A 10,990-nucleotide genomic window follows, 5' to 3' on the forward strand; every position below is an offset into this window, starting at 1 on the left:
GCTGCATGGATTTGTTTGGGATTTAAATTATTGTGGTCATGGAGTGCACAGGTTTTAAACACAGTTGCAGCGTGCTGATGAGTCACAGTGTTTATGCAGAAGTGATGCTGGTTGCAGCTGTTCGCTGCACTGCCCTGCAGTGAGTGTTGCAGACAGGGGTGGGGTGCTCTGTGTCCCCACACGCTGCCACGCAGCCACCTCCTGGAACACATCTCACCTGCTGGGTACTTCTCAAACCATCTTAGCTGTAGCAGATGAGTTGCTAACAAACAGAGAAGTTCCTCAGTTGGATGTTCTTGTGGGAATTTTTTTTTCCATGTTGGACGAAGTATGACAAAGCATCTCTATTTGTAAATTACGCACTTGTTAGTTCCTGAATCCTTCCTATAGCCCCGGTTATTGCAGCAGATGTAGGCTCTGGTATGGCCCATATCTGTGCTTAGATCTTTTAAAGCTTCTGACTTGATTGAAGTCTCTTGAAGACAGACAGTGCTCACCTGTGATCCCAATGGAATTGAGCATTTCAGTTGTTAAAAAAAATAAACAAATTCCTTCTATTCATACCATGTGATGTAATTTTACACCCCCAGTGCTGACATTTTGGAATATACTCAATAGACTTTGGCCTCACCCTCTTGTGTACTGTATTTTGTAATAGAAAATATTTTAAACTGTGCATATTATTATTACATTACGAAAGAGACGTTCTGTTGATCTTCAAATGTAAGAAAATGAGGAATGCGTGTGCTTTTATAAATGCAAGTGATTGCAAATCAGTGCAGGTGTCCTTAAAAAAAAAAAAAAGATATAAAAAAGGACCAGGTGTTTTACAAGTGAAATACATTCCTATTTGGTAAACAGTTACATTTTTATGAAGATTACCAGCGCTGCTGACTTTCTAAACATAAGGCTGTATTGTCTTCCTGTATCATTGCATTTCCTCATTCCCATTTTGCACAAGGATGTCTGGGTAAACTATTCAAGAAATGGCTTTGAAATACAGCATGGGAGCTTGTCTGAGTTGGAATGCAGAGTTGCACTGCAAAATGTAAGGAAATGGATGTCTCAGAATGCCCAACTCCAAAGGATTTTATACGTGTATATAGTAAGCAGTTTCCAGATTTCAGCAGGCCAGAGTCTGCTGGATATTGCGTTGCCGGAGACCTGTATTTCTCAGCAAGGTAAGATGGTATCCTAGCAACTGCAGATTTTAATACGTTTTCAGCAGAAGTACTTAGTTAATCTCTACCTTTTAGGGATCGTTTCATCATTTTTAGATGTTATACTTGAAATATTGCATAACTTTTAGCTTTCATGGGTTCCTTTTTTTCAGCCTTTAGGAGACTGTTAAGCAATTTGCTGTCCAACTTTTGTGTTGGTCTTAAACTGCAATAGTAGTTTACCTTGTATTGAAGAAATAAAGACCATTTTTATATTAAAAAATACTTTTGCCTGTCTTCATTTCGACTTGCAGTGCTCATTATGTCAGTTCTGTCAGATATTCAGACATCAGAACTTAATGTGAGCTCAGTGGAGTTACAGCTGTAGGTTCAATGCAGTTACTATTTCTGAAACTAGAAATGATTTTGTTCACGCTAGCTGTGGTTTTCATCTGCTTGTCAAACGCTTTCTGCAGAGTTTAAGGTCAGTGAGAAGTGCATGCATTTACTGATGTATTTTTTATAAGTCAACTTCTTACTTTTTTTTTTCATTTGTAAATATATTGTTTGTAGCTTCTGAATCTGAAATACAGTCCAATTGGCATGAAAAAGCACAGCACTCGTCTTTTTGTTTAAACTTCATTTTGAATGAATGAAGTTAAGCAAGGGCCATGGGTCCATGAAATAGAGACAACACATTCAGGAGAAGGTGAACCTGGATTTCTTTGGCTAGTGTTCTGAATCTTTAGTGAGGAAAGTAACCTCCACTTCCTTGAAAGGGCTTCAGCTTTAATGCTTTCAAACTGAAGGTGGCAGGTAACTTGGCCACTCATTTACTGCATCATGCCTCAGTTTCACAGTGAACCTGGCATCTCCACTGTTGAGCATGGACTGTAGCCTGGCTGCAGAGGCCAGGTGAAGGTTGGGATGGGTGGAAGGAGTGCTGGGCTGTGGCTGGGGGGACTGTGGGGACTCCAAGCTGAGCTTGGGGTGGGGAGCACAGGGAAAAGTGGCGGTTACTATTTTGAAGTACCATGTTGCAAACATCACGAATATGTAGGGTGTGTACTCTTGAAGATATGAACAGTGTGGGTTCGGTAATATGTGGATGAATTCATAGTGGAAGCATTCAAGGATTGGTCGTCTGACAACACCAGATCATGGAGCTCTGATCGGAAGCGGTACCAGAAGAATGAGGAAGGTGAGCAGTCTTAATATGTTTTCCCTCCACGTACAGCAGCCAGGGAAAGTAGCACCCCTTGAGCAGAGACAAGGAAATAAATAATTCAGCAGCATGTGCTAGAACTTCCTTCCTGAATTCTACTTGCAAGAACCTTGCTGATTGGCTTTTGGTGTCTTCTGCAGCACCTGCTGCAGATGGCAAGGACCAAAGCCTGTGGTGAGCTGGAGGAGAAGATTCTGCTCGAGTCCAGGCTTCAGCAGGTCATTTTCCTTGCTTTTTCCCCCATCGCTATGCAGCAGAGTGGAACTGATGCTGCTTGTTGCAGGCGGACTGGCCTCATAAAAAAAAGAGCTAACTGTGTATACGCCATAGTCTGAAGGTAAAATGGGTGTTAAAAAACAGGCAAACACAAAGGCAAAACCATGTGGCCTATGAGAATAAAGCAGTTTTTGAACACGGTTTGTACTGACTGAGCCAACAACATTGGTAGGATTTCTTAGGAGCGAGGGAGCAGAGAGGTACTTGTATGGGTTAGCAGGGAAATGTAAAGCAGTCACTTCCATGGGCTCTTGAGCTACAGTCAGAAGGACTCTTCTGGACTGCAGGAATTGGTGTGGTTGCAGTTGAGCTCTTGTGCAGATGCTCTGCTGCAGACTTTGCAGCATAGACAGTGGAGCAGTAGAAGTCCCCATGGCGTCTGTGCAAACTGAACTAGTTTCACCCGGAGCCACTGAGCGCTCCACTAGGCTTCATTTCTTTGCCAACAGAGGAATGTTAGTGATCTGGGAAAGGTTTTTTAATATTCATCTCCACGTGAAATTGAAAGCGATGTAAGAACTATGTGGGAGAGCAGTACTCGAGTAGGTAATGGAAAGTGAACTTCTTGGCTCCTGTTCTATTTAGGGAAGGGAGAAGCACTCAATTTGAAAGTGGTTTCATAGAGACGCAGTCTGCACGCATAGCACTTCCAACAGAGGGTTGGCATAGCTGAAAGCAGTTAAAACATGATACGCTCCTCATGACTTTCTGAATGCATTTGGGCTAACAATGCATTGCTCCAACCACAGTGAAAAAAATCGGAGTTGGTGCTTGTTTGTGTCATATGTGAGAGCTGCTGCTGCTCAGGAGTTTGCCAAGCAAGAGGCGAGGCGGCTGACCAAAACGTGTTAGAGGAGGGAAGTTTAGCAGTGGCATTGATCTACCCACCGGTTTTTCCTCTTAGGAGATCTGAAAGCGTTACTTTCAGAGCAGTGCTGACACTTTGAAGGAAGGAGAGCCCCTGGGTGCTCAGCCCCACAGAACACGGTAGAAAAGGTGCAGAGGCTCCCAGGCAGTGTGGCAGGCCCCTCCTGCCACCTAGGGGCGTGAACTAGCTTCTCTGCTTACAGCTCGGTTTGCCCGTGGAGAAGTGCATGTTTCTTCTTCGGTGGCTTTTGTTTGGCGTTTGGTTTTGAGATTTAGAGACAAGGGAAGCCTGGAAGAGGAGGAGCTGGGCAGTTTTTTGGTTTGTAAAGCCTGTACTTCAGATATCTATTCTGTGAGGGAGTGTAGTGAATTGGTCGATTTAAAATAGAGTTGCGAGGGACTGAAAGCTGAGTAGTTGAGAGGGTAACACGCTTAATGAGATCTTCTAAAACTACTGCTTCTAAACACTTGTTTGACTGATGAGGCCTTGGATAGATGAGCACTGTTGTTAAATCTGATTCACTTGCTTCTCCTATTCCACATCCATGCATTTGTTGCTTATCTCATATCTGTCATACCTGGCAGATGGCAGTTGCTTCTTTCCCCTTTTCCTGCTAAGTAAGCTTAGCAGGCTTTCTCCTGGCTTTGACACCCATGAAGTAGTTTTCTTGCCTCATTCTGTGCATCATTTCAAGTATCTTTTGAGTGCGCTGTTCTCAAGTGTGTGTCCTCCTACTCTTAGCATGAATGCTCTTAGAGTGAAAGAACCCAGGAAGAGAAAATGTTGGTCGCAGTTCTCTGATGAGCACACCTCTGAATAATGGCCGAAGGTGGGGGGGTTACTCTGAGTTGCGTTTGCCTCTGAAAGCGAGGAGCTCTGCAGAGTTGCAGTTATTTTGCAACTGATGCTGAAACTGGTGCTTAAAACAGACTCCTTAGGTTCCCTGGTACTCCTTTTCCCTCTTGACAGTCAGTTGTATTTCTGACAGGCAGACGGCCACCCTCACTGAAGGCTGGGCTCTGCTTAGAAATTATGTGGCTCTGCCTGGGTGTGTTACAGCTCTGCCCCAGTGAAAGGGGATTAAAACAGGGACCATTCATCCCAAACAGGATCCTTATTCATGGATCAAGCTGTAAAGGATTTGGGCTCCAACCTCAAAACGTTAATTGGAGTATGAATGTAATTAAAACTGCATTCTTGCATTCTTAAGTCATTTATCCTGGACTCTTTGCAGCATGTAGGTCCACAGCTCCCAATTTCTCAAAGACCACTAGTGTAGGAATAGTGAAAATGGGGACCCATTCAGAACAACCAACGGAGTGTTGCAGAAGAACTGATGGAAATAATGCATAAACTGTGTGTGGTGGATGTATTTTTAAAATACATAAACTACTTTGAATGGAAAGGGTGAGAGAAGGTCAGTGTTTTATTAGCAGCCATAAAACCAGATGAGCGAGTACCACTTTTCTCTACAAGAAAAACTATTTTGAGCTCTGTGTAAGTATAAACTCTCCATAACGGCTGAAGCTCTTTGCTGGCTGCCTGCCATCTCAGTTGGAGTACAGTACCACTTTCTTAGTGTTTCTCTCACAGCACTAACAGGACAACGTTGCAGAAAAAATCTTTTCTTTTCCCATCATGTGGGATCCCTGCTGTGCCTTCCTGATTTTGCGTTACTCCAACCGTTCCATTCAGTGATTTGGAAAAACAAAACAAAGCAATCCTTTTAGTCAAAATGAATTTGGAAATAAAACATGTCTACGTTATCACCTCTTCCAGCATTTTAGTTTTTAATTGTGTCAATAACTGGCTTAGATTTTGAACTGAGAGGGCTTGGGGGTATTACCAAGGAACAAAGGAAAGCTTATATAAACTCAAGTATTTTATTTAGAAAACAAAAACAAAAAGGCCTTACCACCAAATTAAATTAATAGCCTGCTATAGTCAGCAGAAAGGATGGTGGCATGACACAGCCAGGTTTGTGCAACCCCCAGCTGTGGTTAACACACAGTGTCAGCCACCTCTTCCCCACTTCATTTGGTCTTTTTGGGGCTGGAAGAAGCGTGAAAGGGGATTCTCCCACATGGCCCACGTGAGATCAGCTCCTGGGAGATTATAGGTAGTCCCCTTAAGAACAACAAAAATGTTCCCATCTCTTTTTAACTTGAAAAAGTTGGCAAATTTAAAACCACAGTTCTCAAATGAATGTGTAGCAGTTTTTGGTTTCTTGTATACCCGCGCTTATTGCAGCACTTGCATCTCCTATCACTCCTGTCTCTGGATAAGAGCTGCCAGTCTCCAGGTTATCCATAGCCCTGTCCTCCGCTGCAGCAGCAAGCCTGTGTAACACAGTCCAACTCCAACAATCCCATCTGCTTCCAGCCCTTTCCCTGTCATCTCACGATGCAGACTATTTTCATTCTGCTTTTGTTCTTGCAGTGGTTTTCCTCCACTTGCACTATGCCACAACCTGCTTGTGGCTCTGAAAGCAACTGCTTTGGAAAGACAGCACTTGGTGCAATTTCCTTTATTTCAGAATGTGTTGAGCATGTGTTTGGTGACGGTTTTTCTAGTTATGCTGCTGCTTTTTTCCTTTTCATTTTACTAACAGCGTCTCCATGCTGGTAATCCCAGTCAAACCTGTGGACGTTCAAACAATGGATCTATTAATGTAGGATTCTCATGGTGATCAAATCTTTATGTGAGGCTTAAAAACAAATGGAAGCTTATTTATTCTTCATTCTTCCATATCAGTCTTCTCTATGACAAGTTGCATCCAACACGGCAAATTAAAGGTGAAAGAGGCTGGTGGAGGAGGGTCTTCTAGCCTTACATTCTTCTTTGTAAGGCCACAGGAAAATGCTGAGAGCTGTAGAATACAGGCTGGGATAAGAAGTTCAGTCTCCTGCTGGGGCAGCTAACCGCATCTTATAACCCTTTCTGAGACTCATCTTAAGATGAAATAGAGTCTATCTGGGGTTTTTGTTCCTACTGGAAGGTTATCTCACCATTTCACTGCTCCCTTGGTCACAAACCAAAGAGGCAGCCTAATTTTTTTCTAGTCCAGATTATATTAATTTGATCTTGTGCTGATATTGTTCTCTATGTAGTTGTCTCACTCCCCATTGTGTTTAACTCCTTAAGGCATTCAAAACAACTAGAATCAAATGATGGTTTGGACTGGAAAGGACCTTAAATATCATACATTTCCAACCCCCTACTGTGAACTGCTTGCCACCTACCAGTTCAGGCTGCCCAGGGCCCCATCCAACCTGGCCTTGAGTGCTTCCAGGGATGGGGCACCACAGCTCTCAGGGCAGCCTGTGCCAGTGCTTCACCACTCTCTGAGTAAAGAATTCTCATTTAACATCTAATCTCAATCTCGTCTATTTCAGTTTAAAGCTACTCCTCTTTTTCCTATTGCTATCTGTCCAAGAAATGTGTCCATCTCCCTCCTGCTTATAAGCTCCCTTTAAGTACTGGAAGGCCACAGTGATGTCTCCCCGCAGCCTTCTCTTCTCCAGGCTGAAAAAGCCCAGCTCCCTCAACCTGTCTTTGTAGAGGAGGTGCTCCAAACCTCCAATCATCTTAGTGGCCTTCCTCTCGACCCACTCCAACAGTTCCACAGCTTTCTTGTGGAGCCCGGGTCTGGGTGCAGTACTCCAGATGGGGCCTTACAAAGGCAGAGCAGATGGGGACAATCACCTCCCCCTCCCTGCTGGCCACCCCTGTTTTGATGCAGCCTAGGATACTGTTGGCCTTTCAGACTCCCAGAGCCCCTTGCTGATTTGTGTCAAGCTTTTCATCCGCCAGAGCCCACACAACCTGGTTAATACTTCTGCCCTCACTTCTGTAAGCTTGTTTCCATTCTTTAGGACAGGCTGTGTTACATCTACTTGCCCTATTCTTGCAGATTTAAATTTCAGTTCATGTTTCCTGTAACAGGACAGAATATGTATTCCTCTAACAAAAATACATGCAGAATTCCTAGTGCAATCTCAGTAGGGTTTTCACGGTGGTATTAGCACATAATCAATTTGCTGCAAGTACCTTCCAAGCTGCGGCCTCCCATAAATTCTGTATTTGGGATCAGATACAATAGATAAGCTTTTGTATCTGTGGAGATCCTCGGGGCTCTAATGTGCTTAAGCTCTGTTCTGTTCTGACTACACCATTTTCTACATCACCCAGTTGTTCTTGTACAACTTCCTTGTTGTCCTCTATTCTTTCCCAGCTTGTATCTTTGACAAATAGAGGCCTATTTTTGTGTTCACTTTGGCAGCTGTTTAATTCTTCAGTGTTGTCTTCTTGTTCTGTTGATGCCACCCAAACAGGATTTTCAGCAGTCTTGCAAAGAATGTCAAGGTGAAAGATTTCTGCCATTCGATATTCTTACCAGTTCTTACTGTTTGAGGTGAGCCATAAATTACTACTACTTTGTCATTGACAAATTTATGCATTTTTCTACTTCTATTATGTAGTTATCTTTGACATAACACAGACACGGATATATTTTGCTGGGATTTCCACAGTGTCAGTGTCTCTGTGCTCTTTACAGATCGTTTCACTGTCATTCTTCTGTTACAATCTTGGCAATCTGTCCAGCTGCCCATAAGAAGAAGAGAGATTTCTTGCTTACTAATTCTCTTCAGCCAATAAACAAGATGTGAGAAACCCAAACAAGAACTTGTGGGGCAGGCTGACATCAAGAGAGACATCTGAAGGGTTGTGTAGCTCAATAGAATTAAGAAATAATAAAGCTGTCAGACAGTGTTGCCTGATTTATACAGGCACGCCCCAAGCCAAAGGTGCTGTTTGCCAAGGCCACCTTGCAGTCCTTGGTTTGTAAAATAAGTCACAGGTAACTTTTCTGGTGAATTGCGTGGAGAATCACGATGGCAGTTCTTGCTATTTGCTGCGGTAAGATGCTAAAATAGGAGATGGCAAAGTAACACTTGCTGCTCTAGGTGCTCTGCCATCCTGGCAGCGATGGCACTAGCACACCAAGATGAGGGATGCTCTCAGCTGATGGATACTGGGGCAGTAATGGTGGGTCCCATGCTGCCTGCTCATTAGCATTAGCATCACCTTGACCTTCACCAGCCCATCAGAAGGACCATCCCAAGCTGAGGAAAACTGCTTATCTTCTGCACATCATCAAACCTCTGGCCTGACTGATGCCTCTCGGATGCTTAAATGTGGTCTCTGACATCTTTGTTTTTCCACGATTTTAAGTCAGAACTGCCAAACTGGGAGGGAACACACAGTGGGAATGTACCCCCAGCTCCAAGGCCAGATCTTCCTTTAATGATCATGCATGCTACTTAGGAGGGTGTGTGTATGCAAATGTAGAATTGCCTTTGTTATTTTTTTTTCACGCTGTCAGGGACATTTTGAATACCAGAGAAAAAGAAAAGTGCTCTTCTCGGCATGAGAGAAGTTGTCACACTTGCAAAATGAAGGATGCAGTCCCAAATGTTTGTAATCTCAGGGTCTGAAGGAGGATCAGAAACCGTGTATAGAATTTCAGGCTTCTTTGAAAGCAGCTTTTGAAAGCTGTTCTGGCAGAGGCACTACTAGTCAGTATGCTCAGAAACAGGAACAATTAAGGTGCAGGAGGAAACACCTTGCGCATTATGAAAGTGAATAACCACAGTCCCTGAAGGAATCCAGCTCCTGTTGGAGCCAGTACTGCACACTCCTATGGAGTCTGTTGAAACAGCAGTGCATTTTTATAGGACTTCCAGGAAGGATCTTCCTCTTAAGCTTCTTAATTATGGTACATCTGCAGTTGGCAGATGACTACTGGCAGGAGAATGAGGAACTAGCTGGGAATGTTTCTGTTTGACATCATGAAGTCACCTGTTTCTTTACTGGTATTTAGAAATAGTAACTGTGAACTGGAAAGGAGTTTGCTAAGATTTTCATTTCTTCCCTGTTGGTGACAGCACAGTTCTGGCTATGAAAGTCTGCTTACAAGGAAGAGGGTAAAAATCATACAGATAATAAATCTGTTTGAAGACAATGAGGTTTTAGCTGCATTTATCATGAAGAAATTGAGACCTTTACTGGATAGCTAGGGCCTTTATGTGTCTTTTTGCTTAGTTACTTATTGACCCCAGCAGAGGTCAAATAAGAACTCAGGTCTCTCAGGCTACTGGCATGGATTGATTGCATACAGCTGTAGTTTTAGCAGTGATTTAGGGTTTATTAATATTTCTGCAGTAAATCACAGGGTTAGAAATGTTACTCTCAGGAAAGAAAAAAAAAAAAAAGCCAAACCTGACAGATATCCCAGCTCAGGTGGGAATTGAGGATCACAGCTCAGTGCAGTCCTAGAGAACAAAAGGGACTCTTAGGACCTTTATTTATAGGGCCTCAAGATAACTGACTTTGGTCAGAAAACTTTCCATTCTGGCTACAGTTTAGGTGAGGCAATCCTGGTATTTTCTCTCAGCTGTACAGTTCCAGTAATCCCAGTTTGTACAGTTCTGGCACTTTTTGGGTCAGGCTGTGATCCAAGGAGCAGGAGTTCCAGGTATGGTCAGGGAGTGCCTGACCGTCCCAACTCACTGCTCTCAAACAAAGGTGAAACCACAAGAGTGGCTTTTGTTGAAATTGCAGCGTGGCCCAGATGGGCTGCACTCATCTGGGCCATGCTTATTGACCACGAGGCAATGCTAATCCTCAAAAAGTGCCTTTTGTTGCCATTAAATTGAACTGATACTTCAATGCAATCAGTATCATCAAGTGGTTTGGCTTGGAATATGGAGTCTAGGAGATCTATAGGAGCAGCTACTCTCTAATGGAGTTGTATTTTGAAGCAGGACACTGTAAAAAGCTGATCTCCTAAAGAGGCTCCTAAACATTAGGGTCAATTTTCCAGTGCATTTTCTGAAGCGTCTGCAGTTCCCCGTGCAAGGCTGCCTAAACATAGCACTTCCAATTGAATACAACTATATGCAGGCAGACTGCTTCTTGCCAGCACTGTCCTTCTGAAATGAACACAGCAAACAACAATTTCAAAGTCTGGTAGAAAGTAACATTAAAAAGTATACCTGCTTTCAGTAGTTCAGCTTAGTTATTCCCACTAGAAACATCTTGTACAAGCTGAACATCGGGGCTCCAGATTAGTGGTAAAACCGACTTCATAGGATCATAGAATCGTAGAATGGCCTTGGATTAGAAGAGACACCAAGGATCATTAAACTCCAACTCCCCTGCCACAGGCAGGGCCACCAACCTCCAAATCTGGTAGCAGACCAGGCTGCCCAGGGCCCCATCCAACCTGGCTTTGAACACCTCCAGGGATGGAGCATCCTCAACTTCTTTGGGCAGCCTGTGCCAGCACCTCACCACTCTCTCTGTGAAGAACTTTCCCCTGACATCCAATCTAAGCCTTCCTGCCTTGAGGTCAAATCCATTCCCCCTCGTTCCATCACTGTTTACTCTTGTAAAAAG

This window comes from Lagopus muta, chromosome 1 (assembly GCF_023343835.1).
Source record: "Lagopus muta isolate bLagMut1 chromosome 1, bLagMut1 primary, whole genome shotgun sequence".
NCBI lineage: Eukaryota > Metazoa > Chordata > Aves > Galliformes > Phasianidae > Lagopus > Lagopus muta.